Here is a 21,794-nt window from a genome sequence, read left to right as displayed (position 1 = left end):
TTGACATCAAATGACACAGAGTTCACAACAATCTACAAACGAGTGAGCCTACAATACATTTGCTCGCAACCCCAGCCAAAAAGCGAGTGCCCCAAGGCGCCTGCGTGACCTCTATTTATACTTTTCTTAACAATTACAGGCAATGAAAATTACAATTTTATCTAAAATCACAATTAAAAGTTAAACTGAATATGAGATACACATTGCTAAAAATTTACAATCTCAGTGCTGAACAAGGTGAACCTATTTTCAACTTAGTTACGAGTTAATATAACATTTTCTGACTAATTATGTTACAGGTAACAATTACACTTCTAAATTTGTTTATAACAAATCAATTAGTACCTGAATTTTAGTGCTAACGTATATCGGAGATTCAATTAACGTGCTTTATTTATATGTTCTATTTAATTTGCTGTAGTAATTTTATAATGATAGGTTTACTGGTACATCCTGACTATGTGCTATATTTCTTTCGATTAGTTACAGTATTAATTTCACATTTATATTGTGTTTTTCACATAAGAACAATGTTAATCAGCAAAGCATCGTTTTCGAATTATATGTATACTGAAATAGTGGTTATTTTTGTATGTAATTTGGAAACGGGTCACTTTACAATTGGACAATTAGGACTGGGGTTTATCTTTAATGCTCTCCGAGGGGTTCTGATAGGGCAATAAGATACAGTAATATTTCAGAATGGTGTGTTAATTACCGTCGATTGACTGTCATCCCATTTTGCATTGCATGTTGATAGGCAAATGTTCTCATAACTATCGATTTACGTTAGGTGTCATCTTCACCTTCTCATTACGATTTGTAAAGGTCTCATGTAAGGTGCGAATCTGACCATTTATTCTGCCACCTTACAACTTGGTTCATATTTCGGTTTTTTTGCAGTGTAAGTAACGTAAAAATTGAAAATAAAAGATAAATTCCACTTAGTGGACTAAACGCTACGACATTAGGATTACCGTTCTGCGCTCTTTCCGCTGCGTCAAATGCTAGCTCGACACTACGTGCGACCCACGTTAAAAAATGCTATTTTTCATAAACATTTGGCCATCTCAAGCTCCTACTTCTGTCACTTTCATTTCCGGCGAAGCCCTGCATAGACCATCAATATGAAGGAAATCGGTGGTGACGAGTGGGCGCGTTCTCCTTCTAAGTCCGACAGAAAGCTAAAGTATTTCATTTAAATGGCCAACTCATAGCTCAGAGTCAACAGATTGAAAATCCATGCCTCCGATTGAAACAGGTTCCTCTCGAACTAATGACGAAGCAAGCAACACTCAGAGTGCTTCACCTCCATTCCCTATAAACTCTTTTGTTTCCCCCATTCTACCATTTAAGCCGCCAGTTTCATAAAATTGACCACCATTCAGATTCGTACAAATCTATAGCATTCTTACTGATATTGAAAAGAGAGCTTTCTTGGCTGCTCCTTTTCAGACCTTGTAAGACAATATATAAGGAGCGATCAAAAAGTTTTCGTTTGTGGACATTACTGCAGGGTTTGAAGCAACGTAGAGCGACACCGATGCGGGTGTATAAGCGCCAGCATGTAGGCAGGGAACTAGTGTGACATTCGTGTCTTTCCGACGCGTGTGCGCTAAATGCGGAAACGTGAACTGTGGCGACGTTATTATTCCTGCATCCCTACAGCACCAACGTGCTGTTATTCCTTTGTTGGCTGTCGATGGACAACCACCGGTAGATAACACTCGGATAATGAAGAACGCGTATTGGGCAGCAAGGGTGCGGCTGCTTCACGATAACGCACATCCGCATATCGCAAATGTCGTAAAGCCGAAGTTACGCCAACTCAAGTGGAAGACTCTCGAGCACTCACACTGTAATTCTAACCTCTCCTCAGGCGATTATGACGCCTTCGGTCCCTTAAAAAGGCCTTGAAGGATTGCCGATTACAGTCGTACGAGGATGTGCAGCAGGCAGTCACAGACTGCTTCACGCACCAGAACACGTTGTTTTACCAAACGGGTATCTTAAATCTGGTGTGTCGGTGGGATGATTGCGTCAATGTTCGCGGAGATTTTGCCTGAGTGGTATACTGATTCTGGACATTATTGCCTTCGAATGGAAATTTTTGATCGCCCCTTGCATGCCTTGTTATAATCTCACCCCTAGATCACAGTGTTTCTTTGTAATCAGGTTATTAATTTCTATCGGTAATGGCATATCTCCAGATCTCAGTAGCACATGGTTAACAGTAAAACTAAATTACACTCAATGGTTCATAAGTAAATATGTAGGAAAATGTTGGAATACATATGATACGGTAAGCCTTGGAAGTGAAACATGGACGATAAATAGTTTGGACAAGAAGAGAATAGAAGCTTTCGAAATGTGGTGCTACAGAAGAATGCTGAAGATTAGATGGGTAGATCACATAACTAATGAGGAAGTATTGAATAGGATTGGGGAGAAGAGAAGTTTGTGGCACAACTTGACCAGAAGAAGGGATCGGTTGGTAGGACATGTTCTGAGGCATCAAGGGATCACCAATTTAGTATTGGAGGGCAGCGTGGAGGGTAAAAATCGTAGAGGGAGACCAAGAGATGAATACACTAAGCAGATTCAGAAGGATGTAGGTTGCAGTAGGTACTGGGAGATGAAAAAGCTTGCACAGGATAGAGTAGCATGGAGAGCTGCATCAAACCAGTCTCAGGACTGAAGACCACAACAACAACACGGTAAGCCTGGCATATTTATCTGAAGTGTCCTGTTTATTGTAGTGCTATGAGATTTTACAGTACAGACAACCAGCTCAAATGACTCATATCTTTATTAATCGCCAGTATTATTATTATCCAAATTGCCATTAAGTCAATCATATAAATTATAGCCGCCCTACGTCGATCTGCTGTCGTCAACTTCTCTGATGTAAGGTACTGATGTTGTTTTCTACTGTATATGCCCGACTTTTTGTTATATCTATACCTCAGGTGTAGCAGTCACACTGTAACGGCGGCTACATTTCGGATTTTAATACTAGTAGATAACATTATATTGTTGCCGCGTTACCGAAGATGAGATAGTTAATAACGTCTTTGGATGTTAGTTATTATTTATTAACACACACGTTATTGTGGAAATCACTTTCGTTTTTTTGTTAACAACATTTTATAATAATAAAATGATCTTGAATGATTGCGTTTTGTATATAGGAAAAAGGAGGATTGATCCTACAGTTGCTCTCAGCAATTACGGCAACTAACATGTCAGTTCATCACTCAAAGATATTACAGCAAGGACTATGGTCCATTACTCTACTTCGATACAGTCGTTCAAACTTCGTACGTATTTACTTTCACAAAGCTAAGTGTCCAGTTCCGATATTATATTTAATTTAACGTCCTTTCGTATAGTCCACAGATCCTATTATCTGTTACTCTGCATGTAATAGAATTTAATACTGAACGCTACTGTACCTCGCGCACACAGCTCCTCAGATATTCTTAGTCCGTGACCTTACGGCAAAAGTCTGTCACGCATAAATTAACTACAGTCAAGTTTCTTACAGTTTAATAAAAGTCCACTGATCCCTTGCATTGCATATCACACGGAAATGTCCGCCACATCGCACGCCGCTGCTACGTAGACTTATTCAGAGCGCCGAAAACAAGACAAGAAAACTAGCAATACACGCGCTTGGCTTATAAAGTAGAATTTAGAAAAAAAAGTAGCTGCGTTAAACCCTCCTGAGTTCCCTGAAGCGCTACTTTGCTTTCGGGCGGTTATTCTGATGAGAGAGTATATATCGATAATTTCAATTAAAACTTTTTCAATGCTATTAATTATTTCCGATATTATCGATCACCTCTCCCCCATATAAGAGTAAGCCTGATAATATTGTCTCAGTTATTTTATGAATGTTTTGTATTAATTAGTTTTATTGGAAATGATGTATTTCATAAGTTATTATATGTGAAAGTTTTCTATCTAGAAGGCATCCATGAAAATCTAATGAGGTAATACATAGTTTCAAAAAGTAGATTAAACTATAGAAAATATTTGCTCATTTCCAAGACGTATTTATTTCAGCTCAGACCTAATTAACTCAGGAGATATAAGTAATTAAATATTTCAACCAGCCCAAACTTTCAGCTCATATTGTGACCAATACACAATAAAATTTTGGAATATGTTAACGTACTGTTGATGGCCTAAATTATCTGAACCCAACGACACCAGTAACGAATATGTATTTGCCATAATTAAGAACTGCGTAATTTTTAATAGCAAAATTTTTGTAGTCACTTTCGAGGCCATACCTAAAAGTCAGGAATTTCCGTAGTGTAAGCATAACTTGCTTCAGCACACTTTAATAGCTACTGCTCATATCGGTAACTTGATAAACAAAGTCTGACGGTAATTATTTCATCTATTTAAAAAGAAATAATTTGACTTAGGGAAAATTCAAATAATAATCAAATAACCAAAATCACATGATATTCTAGCGTGCGTCTATATAAAGAAGAGCTGCGCACAATGCCGTGATAACGCTTCTAGTTTTTCTTGGAGTTAAATCTTGGTCAGTACGTAACTAGCTCCAGGATTTCAGTATTCTCTACAGTGTGCTCTAGTGTTGTTGTTTGAACTGGCCTCGGGATATTTCGAGGATATGAGCAGTGACTACTAGAATCAGTGACAGACTTCACAAGTAACATTCGTAAACATGCCACTGTACCTTAGCGAACTATTGTTATCATTCCGTAAGCCTTTTAGACAATTTGTTGATCTGCTATAGGAACACTTACTTTGTATGTCAATTAATTCTTGATTTTCATCCTGTTGGCGGAAAATGTTTTAAAGTTATCCATCAAATCTGAGTACATGGAGACCCGTATAAACATTTTTGATCTGTAATGAGGTCTGATCTTGAGCGATAGGAAACAACCCTTGTAAATAAGAGTGCGAAGTGATTTAGTGTGAACATTTGAAATGAACTACTGGACTTCTCTTTTTATTTATGAAGAGATACAACCGTATCACGAACATTTTTAGCCAAAGGACCAGTGGCGCAGTTGCCGAGAGGCAACATTAATCCCTTGTATGCTTACAACTTCCAGCCAAATCTATGATTGTGAGACTTAGAAAACTTGTATGGAATGTAATACCTATACTATTTAACGTACCAAATAAGACACCACACCTGAAGCGGAACGCAAAACCACACAACCGTGAAGATAAAACGTCGAAAGCAATAAAACTGTTTCCCAACACTGAAGAAACCAATTCCGCAATTGTTGCTACATCTGAGCCACAAACGGCAAGTATCTTCAACACATTCGAGTTTGAAGGAAGGGTAATCACATTTCTCTTTAAATATTCGAGTGTTAAAAAGGCGAATGAAGTGTAAGAATGGACGAATTATTAGACTATATACAAAAAATTTTACTTCTCGGGTAAAGTGTCTATCATAACACGAACAGACAACAACAGAAATATATGCTTCTCATGCACAAAATACGTGTTCATATTCTCAAGCTTTCAGCAGAGTAAGCTGCAATTAAGCCCATATTCAAAAGTATTTCTTCGAGAATAGTTGTAGCTTATGCCACTGAATCAGTGAGATTCGGCCGTTTTTACGTTTATTACACTGTAACTCATGTCTCTGGGTAATTAACTAATGCATGGCATGCAAAAAGATAATAATTATTTCGTTAATTAAATAGAAAAATAATTAAAAAACAAACATTCTGGCTACACTTGGAGCGCTAGTGTCGCTCCAGACGTCTAATGGTAACAAATTTCGCAGTAGAGTGTGTCACGACTGTGTAAGTTAGACTGTGGCACTGGTCTCCTACCAACGGCATGTTCCCGCCTCCCTGGAGTCACACGTTCTTTGCTTTAGACAGTTCTATATTCGGCCGCAACGGCCAGCCTCAATATGACATCTCCAAACGCCGCCCTCGCGGCTGTCCGCCACACACACACACACACACACACACACACACACACACACATGGTGATCGCCGTATCTGCCTGCAGCAGCACGGTTTGCTAATTACTCACTTCCGGTCGTTTTTCGTGTTTTACTGTCCCTGCTAACACATATCAAATGGTTCAAATGGCTCTGAGCACTATGGGACTCAACTGCTGAGGTCATTAGTCCCCTAGAACTTGGAACTAGTTAAACCCAACCAACCCAAAGACATCACAAACATCCATGCCCGAGGCAGGATTCGAACCTGCGACCGTAGCGGTCCTGCGGTTCCAGACTGCAGCGCCTTTAACCGCACGGCCACTTCGGCCGGCTAACACACATCATTTCACTCAATATCGCACTAGACTAATTCCATGTTAAGAAACATTTTGTTCGTAACGCGACGCAAACTGACCTCTCCTGATGACACTGGCGGTTGCCTGAAATAAGTGCTGCGTAGTATTAGTGTAAATTAGTTTAAGGAACTTGACAATTTCACACTGTTTTCTGCAATATTTTTCAAGTTTCGTTCTTGGACGGACAATGGTGCTCCCATGCAACGTTTAAGTTCTCAGAAGCAGCGATGTTATGTTGTGTATGATGAAAATTTACTGAATAGCGTGCATTTTTAGCAGACACCGTGCAGGGTTACATGAGCGTCAGTTGCTAGTGTAGCAGTTAGCAGTTTCTTTCAATTCTGTGCACTGAAAACTGCTTACAAACAAAAAGGAGAAGACTTGAAGGTGAATTGTTATGGAAATGTACCAGCGATTATTACCTGGGATATTCCAAATGAGGTGATCTTTTCTGGGAAGAGGAAGCATGGCTTTGACTATAGGATGGACATCAAGTCCAGAAGACCTAGAAAACAACTGCTCCTGTGTCAGTGAAAGATGTACGGTATGACAGCTTTGGTCACTGGCCAGAATATGGACCAAAAAGGGAGATGCAGGCTTCGCCCTCAGTGGTATTCGACTATAAAATATGGAAAATTTGCAATTGTTGAGTGATTGGTGCGTAAAAGGAATTGTTTTAAGATATCTCACAAGAAACAGTGCAGTAACTTTGTAGTATTTACACTTTAGCAACCGCTCGCTTTTGTGGGCAATGAACTTCCATGTAACGTGTTTACAAAAAAAAATCATGTAAAATTGTTCACATGACTGTACACATGAAATTCAAGTGACTTAAGAGAGAGAGAGAGAGAGAGAGAGAGAACATGTACAGCTGTCAAAATCGGTCTGAAACTGACAGTTTGTCTGTTCGCAGGGTACTTACTACTTAAAATACTTCCGGCCGAGAAACATGAAGATCTCGAAACTCGTGTATCTACCATATGGCAAGTACAAGTTGATGGATGAATCGTCCCTCAACGGTGAAACTGTTGGCTGCCTCCAGTTCCAGCCATCGTTAAGGAAGGTATGTCGCAGCACTGCCTTTTAACTCGGATTGCTTTTTGTAGGCTCTGAATGTATCATTGTAGACTAATCTGTAATCTGTATCGCTTCATAATCTATTGTTTTAATCATACGTGTTTTTTTCTGCAGTTAAACAAAATTCGCTGCATCTGTATTCCTTATATCTGTATTATATCTGTATTCATATCTGTATGTAGTAGGTAAAACAGCACGTAATTCTTTGGTTAATAGTTTCGACTTATAACGAATTTTGAACATATTATCTAGTTTGCCACATCGCTTCTCTTCCTTTTTCTTATTCAATGTTTAGTTTCAATGTATTCTGATGTACCGTGATAGCGTCATTAACAGTGTCATCAGTGCTGTGCGTTTTATAAAATACTAACCACCTTTCACAAAATAGGCCTCCATGAGGACGCAAGATATTCGATGCGTCAGACGATGGCTTCGTCACGAAAGAACTAGCTCTGAAGATAAATAAAGAACCAGTTCGTGTATTCACAGCTTATAACGTTGATTTGTTAACTGAACTTTTGCCTTCTTTTTGGGTCATCAGACTTCTCTCCACTTTGATTCAGCTTGTGCGACTTTCTCTTCTGTGCCAATCTCTTCATCTGAGAGGGGCACCTAACACCAAAGAACCTGCATTATTCCAGATATATTACAGTCTCTGTCATTTCCTGCCATTTTTCCATCTACGGCTTCCTAAGATAGCATGGGACTTATTCATTGGTATATTAACACAAGTCCAATCAAAATGTCCATTCTTCTTGTCAATGTTTTCTACGTGTTCATCATGTCTTTGATCCACAATTATGTGTTACGTTCATCGTTAATCTCATTCTGCCACTCCTGATTACTTTCGTCGCTCTTAGGTTTACTCTCAGTTCATATTCGGTATCAAGCAGATAGTCTATTCTTTTCGACTGGATTCGCAATTCCTTCCTTAGTTTCACTTAGATTAACAATGCCACCATATCTTTTCATATTCTTTCAGGCTGCGTTTTAATCCCACTTCTGAGGCATTCTTTTATTTTTCGTCTCGGTGGAGGAGAAACACTGCATCATTACCTTAGACACCTTTTTACTCCGAACACTCCTATCTTGATCTTTCGTTCTCATATCCCTTCTTGGTTCTTCTACGTATTGTATGTACCCGTCGTTCCCTTTAGCATAAACCTAGTTTTACATCATTTTACGACGTCGAACGCTTTGTCTAGATCGACAAATCCCAAAAACAGTCTAGATTTTGTTAAGTGTTTCCTCTGCTACCAGACACAACGGCGGAACTGTCCTTGTGGCGTCTTCATCTTTCGAAAAGACGAACTGACATCATTTAACGGATTCTCAATTATCTTTTCTAGTATTCTCTATATTATGCTAGTCAGGAACTTAGGTGCATGTCCTATTAAACTGACTGTTCGATGGTTCTCGTACTTATCTACGTTTGCTATCTTCGAAACTGTGTGAGCGATTTTCTGCCGAAAGTCCGATGGTATATAATCACTCTGGTAAATTCTACACATTTAATCGAATAATCATTTTTCTCACTTCTGCAGATGACTTTAAAAATATTGAAGTAGTGTTTTATCTCCTTTTGCCTTCTTTGATCGCATATCTTACTAAGCTCACTCAAACTTTGACTCCAATATGTTCTTAGTATAAACATTTGGTCTTCTGTCATGTCAACGGCAAGTTCCTTTTCCCTCTTAGTATCCCTCAATGTACATTTTTCATATATCTGCTTTATTCTCTGCATTTAACACCGTAATTCCTCTTGCACACTTAATGGTCACAGTTTATTACCTGTTTTCAACATTTGCTCGCAGCTGGCAATGTATTACGCTATGTGCAATACGCGTACTTGCTTGTCCAAGTAGCAACGTACATAATAAAAATTAAATCTAACTTAGAAAATTAATTCTTAAGATTGCAAGTCCTATTGGCTGGATCACAAATTCGGAAACAGCATAACACAAACAATCGTACTTTAATCTCCACATGAAACAAAATAAACAGGAACATTAAAGGTTGTATTCACAAATAAAATAAAAAGCATTTTGTGTTGTGTTCTCGCCAACGTCAATATTTATTCAATTCAGACACAGATATGTAGCAAAGTCTCACTTAACCAATTTTTCTAATTTTAATGTAACTATTAGTTCATGATGTCTAACTCAGCCTCCACATAACATTTGCGTCCGTTCATTATAATCTTCAAGACGAGAATGAATGTACAAATTAATTATTCGGTAGGCAGAAGCAGTGCAAAAATTAAAGGACGGGTATTCATTTAAAATGCACGCGCTTAGCGTCTTTGACAGGTAGCATCTGCTCAAGAATTTCTCAGAGTCACAGCTCAGCGATTCATTTTTTTCTTACGGGAAATTACTTGACTCCCCGTGCAGCAGATTTAGTACCACATTGTGGATACTGTACGCTATTAAAACAAAAGTGTATCCCGGTAGCCAAGAACAGTAGAACTTTCTTTGTAACGCAGAGAGTACACAATGACATTCGGTTCTGGGCAGCAACTAAAACAGTTCGTAATGAATGCAACTGGAAGATAGTCCTGGTCTGATGGATATTAGTCACTAACACGATAACAGTTCTTGAAGGTGAAAGCTGAGTACACAGTCTGTCAAGTTAAGAAACCCTGCCATAGCCAAAATGCGGTGCTGCTCTTCGACAAATAGACTCGCTGAATTTCCGGTGTCCACCTAGTGGTGAAATACTTGGAAGTTGTCTAGTATCATGTAGCTCGTGACGCGAGCTAGTGACTCAAACAGCAGCGCTCTGTCTGGCAAATGTGGCGCTCCCAGATACTGCAGCAGCTGTCGCAGGATGAGGGAGGGTGGCAACCCACAGCGATCTGTTGTGTGGCGTATGGCTAGACCGTAAGGCGCCATCCGGATACCACATTCCTACAAAGGAGATGGGGGAGTCAACCGGAAGAAGCAGACCTGAGAAAAAACATGGATCAGGAGAGGTCGTCGCCGAGAACAGAGAGCGAGTCGCCAAAAGCGGCGTGACTTATCGAGGACAAGCTTGCGTCCAAACTTCCAGGCTCAGAGAACAGAAGAACTGATGAAGCACAAACGAAGGCCTGCAAAGGGTGTCCCGAAGATAAGAGGCTGACACTGCGTATGGATGAGAAGACCTAGGAGGACGCAGAAAATGACGTCGAGCAGAGACCTCAGGGACCCTCGACCAGGGCGGAATGGAGGAGAGCGGGGTCCAGAAGAAGTAGCATTGTGTACTGCGAAGATGCTTGTTGGAGAAGAACCCTGTACAAGAGATGTGAACGATCCCTGCGCGGAAGAGGAGGTCTTGGGGACGAAACCTGGCGCTGAGGATATGGGTGGGATGTCGGTAACAGGCACAAAGGATGTCTGAACAAAGAGTCACATGTGGAGAGGACCAATCAGCAGTGGCGACAGAAGATAGAGTTACCTTATTCTGAAATATCAGGTGCACCAAGATGCTGATAAATCTTTTTACTGATTTCCAGTTTCGACAGATCTGTGCCCCCATCATCGGATCTTGTAACACGTTAACAGATCCGATGATGGCAGCCCAGATCTGTCGAAACAGGTAATCAATAAAAACATTTATGAGCGGTCTTGGCGCACATGATATTTCAGAATAGTATAACAACTGCGACCGCCCCAAGCAGTTGACACATACACTATGTGATCAAAAGTATCTGGACACCCCCAAAAAACGTACGTTTTTCATATTAGGTGCATTGTGCTGCCAGTTACTGCCAGGTACTCCATATCAGCGACCTCAGTAGTCACTAAACATCGTGAGAGAGTAGAATGGGGCGCTCCGCAGAACTCACGGAATTCGAACGTGGTCAGGTTGTGTGGAGTGACGAATCACGGTACACATTGTGGCGATCCGATGGCAGGGTGTGGGTATTGCGAATGCCGGGTGAACGTCATCTACCAGCGTGTGTAGTGCAAACAGTAAAATTCGGAGGCGGTGGTGTTATGGTGTGGTCGTGTTTTTCAGGGAGGGGGCTTGCACCCTTGTTGTTTTGCGTGGCACTGTCACAGCACAGGCCTGCATTGGTGTTTTAAGCACCTTCTTGCTTCCCACTGTTGAAGATAAATTCTGGGATGTCAATCGCATCTTTCAACACGGTCGAGCACCTGTTGATAATGCACGGCCTGTGGCGGAGTGGTTACACGACAATAACATCCCTGTCATGGACTGGCCTGCACAGAGCCCTGCCCTGGATCCTACAGAAACCTTTGGGATGTTTTGGAACACCGACTTTGTGCCAGGCCTCACCGACCGACATCGATACCTCTCCTCAGTGCAGCACTCGGTGAAGAATGGGCTGCCATCCCTCAAGAAACCTTCCAGCACCTGATTGAACGTATGCCTGCGAGAGTGGTTCAAATGGCTCTAAGCACTATGGGACTTAACATCTGAGGTCATCAGTCCCCTAGACTTAGAACTACTTAAATCTAACCAGCCTAAGGACATCACACACATCCATGCCCGAGGCAGGATTCGAACCTACGACCGTAGCAGCAGCGCGGTTCCAGACTGAAGCGCCTAGAACCGCTCGGCCACATCGGCCGGCTGCGAGAGTGGAAGCTGTCATCAAGGCTAAGCGTGGGCCAACACCGTATTGAATTCCAGCATTACCGATGGAGGGCGCCACGAACTTGTAAGTTATTTTCAGCCAGGTGTTCGGATACTTTTGATCATATAGTCTATATAGGAGATGGAGTGATCCCACCATCGGACTGAGGTGATATCATGAGGGAGGCAGGAGCGAATGGCAGAAGAAGCACTAATAGTGGAGGATGGCGAGTGGGCCATCGGCATGCAGGCCTATGTGCAAGCCTATAGCATACAGGCCGGCGTCATGTGGGCCAGTGGCACTGGGATTGGAGGAGGCTATGTGGCCAAAACCTATAGTACCGTGGTACCATGTAATTAAAACTACTCAACTGAAGTCCAGCCCTGGCATCACTTCCACACTCGGTCGGTTGGCAGCGGCAACTACGTTGACCAGCTGATCTGAGCAGCACCTAAAACTACTGGTAAATTTAAACAACAAACTGCTACAAGTTACAAAAACAGTAGCTATACAACTGAGTGCCAAAGTAGTTGCCGCTGCCAACCGACCGCGTGGTGAAGTGATGCCGGGGCTGGACTTCAGTTAAGTAATTTTAATTCGATATGGTACCACGGTACTATAGGTTTTAATTTTTAATGTTGACTGTGCCTTATTCTGGCATGTTACAGTAATTTTATGCTTCTGAAGAAGGCTAAATTATTCTAGCCGAAACCTGGATAAAGACCAGAAAATTTTCGCAACTGAGGCGGATTTTTCAATATATGTAAGGAATAGACCTGGAACAACGAGAGACATGCAAGGCCACTGTGGAGGAAGATCAATGAGGCCACCGAAGGCAGTGAAATAAGGCACAGGAAGGCCTTGCGATGAGGCTTCCACGACTGGAGCACACGAGGTGCAGGGAAGTCCGTAAGGTCACATGAGGCAACCATAGCGACCAGCTGAGGGTGGCCCAGGCCGATCCCACGGAAGGTAGAGTGCACGTCTTGGAGATGGCCGTCAGAGAATAATGTAAGAACATGAGATGGACGCACCCACACTGAGAAGAGACGAGGCTGTGGATGTGTATCAGGGCACTGGAGGTGGGTGTGAAGCATAGGCGACAGGCAGAAAAGAGGTGGAAGACTGGGAGAAACGTCAGGAGGTGACAGACCAGTGTAAGACGAGACAATCGCAAGAACAATAATCCAGACTGCAATACTTTAACAACCATTTATAACCAAATGAGCGGCCAGAACGGATAACTCACTTGAGCTATTCGGCACAAACTAGTTATAGATATGGAAGGCTGAATGATATACTTGTTTCACAGCATTCTAAAACTGTTATTCTCCACGCCTTCCGAAGCAAAGGGATTTCAATCCGCTAAACTAATAATTGACAGTTCCGTAATAGCTGAAGTGTCATCTCCTTGGAGCCCGGCTCCTACTATTGCGGCCTTAACAGGAATGGTAAATATCAGTGATAATTCCCTTGAATTCACGACTGCCATGCAGACCACCAGCGCCATCCCCCAGCCTCGCTAATATATTCAAAAACTGCTAGCCTGAGATGCACAGCAATTAAATTCAAATTAATATACAACAAGCAGAATCTGCAGCAAAATCAACCATTCTTACAGCTCCTTGGGTGATGCGTGTAGGAAATAAGACCCACGAAAATTCAGTCAACAACTGCAACTCAAATGAACTCAACACCTGGCCAGCTGATCTGAGCAGCACCTAAAACTACAGGTAAATTTAAACAACAAACTGCTACAAGTTACGAACACAGTAGCTATACAACTGATCAGTGCAGCACTTAAAACCACGGGAAAATTTAATCACAGCTGCAACAACCCAAACGAATTCAGCACCTGCCCAGCTGATCATTGCAACACTTAAAACCGCATTAACATTTAAACACAAGTAAAGCCATGAAAGACAATTGTCAAAGAATTTCCTTCAAGGAATGGAAAAGCCAGCTCAGCCCACCGAAGCACACTTGCCAACCCTTCCACCTAAGTGTCGCCACTGTAGCTTCACCCGTCCTATGCCCTATGCATGAGAGTATCGCCTCCTTTCCCTGTGTGAGTGATAGATTGAAACCGTGGATCTTTCAGACTAAGCCTTTAGCTGACTCGTACCGCAAGGCGGGAGGTTTGCTCGCGGCAAGTGCCATACGGTACAAATTCCCTCTCCCTATTTGTGTGCCCACTGGGCGCATAACTTAAGGACTCTCGGAGTGCCTAACTTAGTACCTTAACCTGCCACCCCCTTCTTCAGGTGCGATATATGAGTCCTAATTACATTCACTCCACCCAACTGAACAATGACTGGCGTCAAGAAACTGATTGTGCAAAAAAGGTTCCTTGAACTGTGTTAGCAGTTTCTTCTTGATCTTGTCGACTGTTCTACTTGTTGCATGATAATTCTTAACGAACACCACATCTTCTACGCGATATGGATTTACCTGTCATCCCACATTGTATTTCTTAGCTTGCTGTCGATGCACTCTATGGATGTTAGCCTTAGCTGCCTTCAACTGCTGTACAATTTCATCAGCACAAACTTTATCTGGCAACAAATCCTCTGTGCACCATAGGTTGCTGAGGGGTGAACTGACAGTAAAGGTAAAACGAGATTAACGTTCCCCGAAAGTGCCGGTTTGGGTAATAGGGATTGGTTGTAATGCGTTTAATACCCAAACCAAATCAAAACTTTCTAAAAATTAGCACCCCTGGTGGGAAACAAGCAGAGGAATCTGGAAAACGCGTAGACACATAGCAAAATATACTTGTCCCCATTATGAGTCCTAGCCAATGGCCCTACAAAGACCACACACAATTTTTCAAAGAGGACTTCTACTGGGATGAACGACAGAAATCATACCTTAGTGTTCTGTGCTATATCACTCATAGCACAAATCTGACAACGTGCTACTCTACTCTTAATACACTACTGGCCATTAAAATTGCTACACCACGAACATGACGTGCTACAGACGAGATTTAACCGACAGGAAGAAGATGCTGTGATATGCAAATGATTAGCTTTTCAGAGCATTCACACAAGGTTGGCGTCGGCCGCGACACCTACAACATGCTGACATGAGGAAAGTTTCCAACCAATTTCTCATACACAAACAGCAGTTTACCAACGTTGCCTGGTGAAACGTTGTTGTGGTGCCTCGTGTAAGGAGGAGAAATGCGCACCATCACGTTTCCGACTTTGATAAAGGTCGGATTGTAGCCTATCCCGATTGCAGTTTATCGTATCGCGACACTGCTGCTCGCGTTGGTCGATATCCAATGACTGTTAGCAGAATATGGAATCGGTGGGTTCAGGAGGGTAATACTGAACGCCGTTCTGGATCCCAACGGCCTCGTATCACTAGCAGTGGAGATGACAGGCATCTTATCAGCATGGCTGTAACGGATCGTGCAGCCACGTCTCGATCCTTGAGTCAACAGATGGGGACGTTTGCAAGACAACAACCATCTCCACAAACAGTTCGACGACGTTTGCAGCAGCCTAGACTATCAGCTCGGAGACCATGGCTGTGGTTACCCTTGACGCTGCAGCACAAACAGGAGCGCCTGCGATGATGTACTCAACGACGAACCTTGGTGCACGAATGGCAAAACGACATTTTTTCGAATGAATCCAGGTTCTGTTTACAGCACCATGATGGCCGCATCCGTGTTTGGCGACATCGCAGTGAACGCACATTGGAAGCGTGTATTCGTCATCGCCATATTGGCGTATCACCCGGCGTGATGGTATGGGGTGCCATTGGTTACACGTCTCGGTCACCTCTTGTTCGAATTGACGGCACTTTGAACAGTGGACGTTACATTTCAGATGTGTTACGACCCGTGGCTCTACCCTTCATTCGATCCCTGCGAAACCCTACATTTCAGCAGGATAATGCACGACCGCATGTTCCAGGTCCTGTACGGACCTTCCTGGATACAGAAAATATTCGACTGCTGCCCTGGCCAGTACATTCTCCAATCTCTCACCAACTGAAAACGTCTGGTCGATGGTGGCCGAGCAACTGGCTCGTCACAATACGCCAGTCACTACTCTTGATGTACTGTGGTATCGTGTTGAAGCTGCATGGGCAGCTGTACCTGTACACGCCATCCAAGCTCTGTTTGACTCAATGCCCAGGCGTATCAAGGCCATTATTACAGCCAGAGGTGGTTGTCTGGGTACAGATTTCTCAGGACCTATGCACCCAAATTGCGTGAAAATGTAATCACATGTCAATTCTAGTATAATATATTTGTCCAATGAATACCCGTTTATCATCTGCATTTTTGTTGGTGTAGCAATTTTAATGGACAGTAGAGTATATCCATCCATTTCTTTCAAAATAAACCTGGTGTGAATTTTTTCCAATGTTCTTAAATAACCAAGTTTTCTACCTACAGGACATTCATGAAAATAATGAAACATGTATGAAATTAGCTCCGTTGGTACCACCAACTTAAGCTTTCCATCAACTCTTGATGTACGGTACAACACATGTTCCTTAAGTGAGTAGGGTGGCACCAACTATCGGCTATGTAGCCGATTCTCAGTAGCCTTAATGACAAAATTTTGGTACTCCATAATCCCTTTATACAAAGACGGAGAGTCCGTAAAAATCAAAAACTTATTCAGGGAGAAAGGGCTTACACAGTGTCGTATCCTGTTCAGTTGTTCGCTGATTAACGAATCTACTGAGACCATCAGCAACACGATTTTCAGTCCTCTTAATGTGCACAACCTCAAACCTAAACGCTAATATCCGGTTAGACCATTGTGCTATTCGTCTGGTCTTACGAGGCCTGTCCAAGACCTAGCTCAAGACCTTAAGCTCAGAATATTTCCTGGAATCAGCCCAGTCTGCCTATCATCATGCTCACCCTACTGATACCCGAGGTTTTGAGTAAAATCGAAATAATAACTATGACCAGTCAACAACTACTCGATCATTCTTATCATATCTGAGCCAATAATAAATGGCACTGACTAACAGACATTAATTCTAGCCTTAAGCTTCCATGTGTAACTGTATTCCCAATGCAATAACCAACACCCTTCAGACGTCCATCCGGGTATTGTTAGCAGCTACTATTTGCTTGGGTTTCTTTTCAGTTGTCCCCCATTTGCAACAGCTGCTATTTCTACTGACTCACCGCAGGTCCAACGTCGTCACTACACTGCCTGAATCCACCAAACCACTCCGAGGCTCATTATTAACATAACAACATACTCAAATGTATGGTAGCTGTTTAGATTGTGTTTCTGCCAGAGTCGCCTAGCAGGATAACTGATGCAACTGTCATTGTGTCGTTTCCTTGCCTCGACCTAAACGACGGTGCTGGGCTAGGTGGCCAGGAGCGCACAAGCAAAAGCCCTTCAGTTGACTCAGGTTGCAGATGTGGTGGTCCCTGTATACCCTCTCACGAAATTCATGCAAAGTTTCACGCTGGGGAATGACATTTTTCACCGTCTTCAACAAGCCCTCATCAACGTCGTGGCTACTATTAGTAATAATTCCTGCCCTTTCCTTCCATTTTATCCAAAAAAAATACAGAAACTTAAGCAAGACACAAAGAAATTAGAGACATTGGCTGGGGGTGGGCATTTATTTAAATTTATAGGGAAGGGTGAAAAATTATGCCAGAGTGGGGTTCGACCCCAGGTCTCCTGCTTGTTTGGCAGATACTCTGACCGCTAAGCCATCGAGACACAGTGGTCATCACAAATGCACGGCCTACGCTAGCTCCCCTCCAGTCAAACCCAAATTCTCGACCTATCCACACACTAATAATGTAGTGCCACTTACTCATTGTTGTTATTACTCGCAGCACTTTTTCGATTACCGTAAGAGTTGAAGCAGTTGAAGCTGGTATATATGTGGTGATCCACGAAGATATGCAAATATTTTAATGTGTTATTCTACAAGTAAAACTAAAGAAAATAGTTCATATAAACATAGATCCGCAAATGTTTAGTTACGGCTAACAAAAGATTTCCCTGAAATTTAGCAACTTCGCTAATATGAAGCTGTCGCAAAACTGTATGAGGTTAAAGTAAAGCACTATTTTCATTTATTTTGTTGTTACTGTTCTGGTGAATCTAATAAAACATGTCCCACACGAGTATCCGCAGTAGTTTTCCAGAACATGAGAAGCAAAGAAGAAATTTAGTAAAATTTTTAATTTATTAACTACTTGGCCTAATTTGTTCTTTAAATTCCAGACAACTGCGCAGAGTTTTCAATAGAACTAGTGGAGGATTTAATTTTGAACGTCAAGACTGGTAAACCAAAAAAACGAATAAGTGTGCCCTCAGCAAACGAGTAGTCCGAGACGTTTGAAGTCACGCTGTCGGTACAGTAAGAACCTCACCACAGGCTCCCCAGTCTAAACTACTCGCAAGTGAAGTCAATCTCAGGACAGGCCCCAAGTACCAACCACTCATGCTTCCACTAGAAGTACTTACCAGACCAAAGTCCGAACCCGAATGCTTCGCACCTCTCCATAAAAAAATTCCGTTTTCCCGCAAAGTGCATGAGCGACACCATCTTCACCCCATTTTGAGTCAATCACAAGACTCTAGAGGCACTAAATCACCCCTACCATACGACAACGCAAACTCATGTCAAACCAGGGTAAGAGTTGAGAAACGTGCATCTTTGAGAAAAATAAACCTACAATTACTGACTTTTTTCGTTTTTGCAGAGTGGGAAGAGATGATTCTCCAAAGTCGTGTCACTTCCCACGGCAACAAGCGAACAGATACAATCTCAAAGATCGTTATTTAAACCGCCTGTGGCTTGGAGGTTGTTAGTCCTAGCTATGAGGTGGAATAAAGATTCTGTCTCTAAACTTTTCTCAGATACCAGAGTTTTCTTATACAACAGAGGCCGAGGGATATGGTTCACTGGGCTACTTGCACTATTTGAATTTTTATTACGTGTGTCCCTGCACACAATTAACGGTTTATGACACTGTGTAGACGCGTTCCTTTAGACTGTTGCCCCAGCCCAGGCTTCTGCTGGCGCCTAGGGACCGATGAACTCTGCAGTCTGGTCCCATAGGAACTTACCACAAATTTCCAAATTTTTACTGCCCACTCCATGGAACTCCTGTCTCCACCTCAGCAGGTAAGGTCATCTGGTTGCTACCCATCTACGTACAGTCACTGGACAGTTAGCCCTGGTATCAGCACCTACAATTTAAAACTCCTCCAAACAGTGAGTTGCTCACCACTTACCGACTACACTCAGTCACGAGCATCTTTTCTCTGACATGTGTGCTTAAGGACGTAATACCTCTCATTCAAGGAAAGCCGATGTTCTGTATAATTGCAAAACTGTTTGCAGTCAGTTTTAACTTATTGAGTACAGTATGCCATTAGAGAGTAAATGGTGATCCTAAGGGCTATTTAAAGTTCGCTGATCTAAGAAGCGTAGTGCCTACTTTGAGTCATTTATATACTTCCGCCAGCCTTGTTCTTGAAAGTGTTATTGTTATTTAAAAGAGTTCTTTCCTATACATAAACTGTTTGTCTGAACTACTACTGTATGTGTTATAAGAATTTTTGGTTGTTTTGATAAAAATAAGTATTAAATTACAATGAAATGAATACCCCCTAGCTGCATGTAGGCGTTGATGTAAGTCAACGGGGACAGTTGAAAATGTATGCCCCAATCGGGACTCGAACCCGGGATCTCCTGCTAACATGGCAGACACGCTATCCATCTTTTCTTTTTTTTTAATTGTTCTCATTTTTGTTCGATTTTGTTCGTTGCGGGTTGTCCCATGACAACCATTCAAGTTCAGTGTTGGGCCGTTAACTCAGTTTTTGTTTATTAAGGAGGGCAGGTAACCCACTGACCGAACACGCTGAGCTACCGTGAAGGCAGTAGAGCACAATGGATCCATCTGAGCCACCGAGGACACAGAGAATAGTGTGACTGCAGGGACTTATCTCTGGCATGCCTCCCGTGGGACCCACGTTCTCAACTTATTGTCCCACACTATATTAATAGTGCCCTTGCCCATTATTCTCATTACTCGCGGCTTTTTGCCGGTTCCCGTAAGAGTTAGGGCACTGTTTGTGCATCCGCACAGAAGAAGATGGTCAAATGGCCGGTGAGCTTTAACTACATATACAGGGTGGTCCATTGATCGTGGCCGGGCCAAATATCTCACGAAATAAGCGTCAAACCAAAAAACTACAATGAACGAAACTTGTCTAGCTTGAAAGGGGAAACCAGATGGCGCTATGGTTGGCCCGCTAGATACCGCTGCCATAGGTCAAACGGATATCAAGTGCGTTTATTTTAATAGGAACCCCCATTTTTTATTACATATTCGTGTAGTACGTAAAGAAATATGAATGTTCTAGTTGGACCACTTTTTTCGCTTTGTGATAGATGGCGCTGTAATAGTCACAAACATATGGCTCACAATTTTAGACCAACAGTTGGTAACAGGTAGGTTTTCTAAATTGAAATACAGAACTTAGGTACGTTTGAACATTTTATTTCGGTTGTTCCAATGTGATACATGTACCTTTGTGAACTTATCATTTCTGAGAACGCATACTGTTACAGCGTAATTACCTGTAAATACCACATTAATGCAATAAATGCTGAAAATGATGTCCGTCAACCTCAATGCATTTGGCAATACGTGTAACGACATTCCTCTCAACAGCGAGTAGTTCGCCTTCCGTAATGTTCGCACATGCATTGACAATGCGCTGACGCATGTTTTCAGGCACTGTCGGTGGATCACGATAGCAAACATCCTTCAACTTTCCCCACGGAAAGAAATCCGGGGACGTCAGATCCGGTGAACGTGCGGACCATGGTATGGTGCTTCGACGACCAATCCACCTGTCATGAAATATGCTATTCAATACCGCTTCAACCACACGCGAGCTATGTGCCGGACATCCATCATGTTGGAAGTACATCGCCATTCTGTCATACAGTGAAACATCTTGTAGTAACATCGGTAGAACTTTACGTAGGAAATCAGCATACACTGCACCATTTAGATTGCCATCGATAAAATGGGGGCCAATTATCCTTCCTCCCATAATGCCGCACCATACATTAACTCGCCAAGGTCGCTGATGTTCCACTTGTCGCAGCCATAGTGGATTTTCCGTTGCCCAATAGTGCATATTATGCCGGTTTACGTTACCGCTGTTGGTGAATGACGCTTCGTCGCTAAATAGAACGCGTGCAACAGATCTGTCATCGTCCCGTAATTGCCGGCCGCTAGTGGCCGTGCGGTTCTAGGCGCTTCAGTCTGGAACCGCGTGACCGCTACGGTCGCAGGTTCGAATCCTGCCTCGGGCATGGATGTGTGTGATGTCCTTAGGTTATTTAGGTTTAAGCAGTTCTAAGTTCTAGGGGACTGATGACCTCAGCTGTTAAGTCCCATAGTGCTCAGAGCCATTTGAACTTCCTGTTCTCTTAAATAACGTAACTATCCGGCGAACTGTCCGGACACTTGGATGATGTCGTCCAGGATACCGAGCAGCATACATAGCACACGCCCGTTAGGCGTTTTGATCACAATAGCCATACATCAACATGATATCGACCTTTTCCGCAATTGGTAAACGGTCCATTTTAACAAGGGTAATGTATCACGAAGCAAATACCGCCCGCACTGGCGGAATGTTACGTGATACCACGTACTTATACGTTTGTTACTATTACAGCGCCATCTATCACAAAGCGAAAGATGGTCCAACTAAAACATTCATATTTCTTTACGTTCTACATGAATATGTAATAAAAAATGGGGGTTCCTACTGAAAAA

Source organism: Schistocerca americana, chromosome 2, assembly GCF_021461395.2.
Source record: "Schistocerca americana isolate TAMUIC-IGC-003095 chromosome 2, iqSchAmer2.1, whole genome shotgun sequence".
Taxonomy (NCBI): Eukaryota; Metazoa; Arthropoda; class Insecta; order Orthoptera; family Acrididae; genus Schistocerca; species Schistocerca americana.
Note: the sequence above shows the minus strand (reverse complement) of the source record.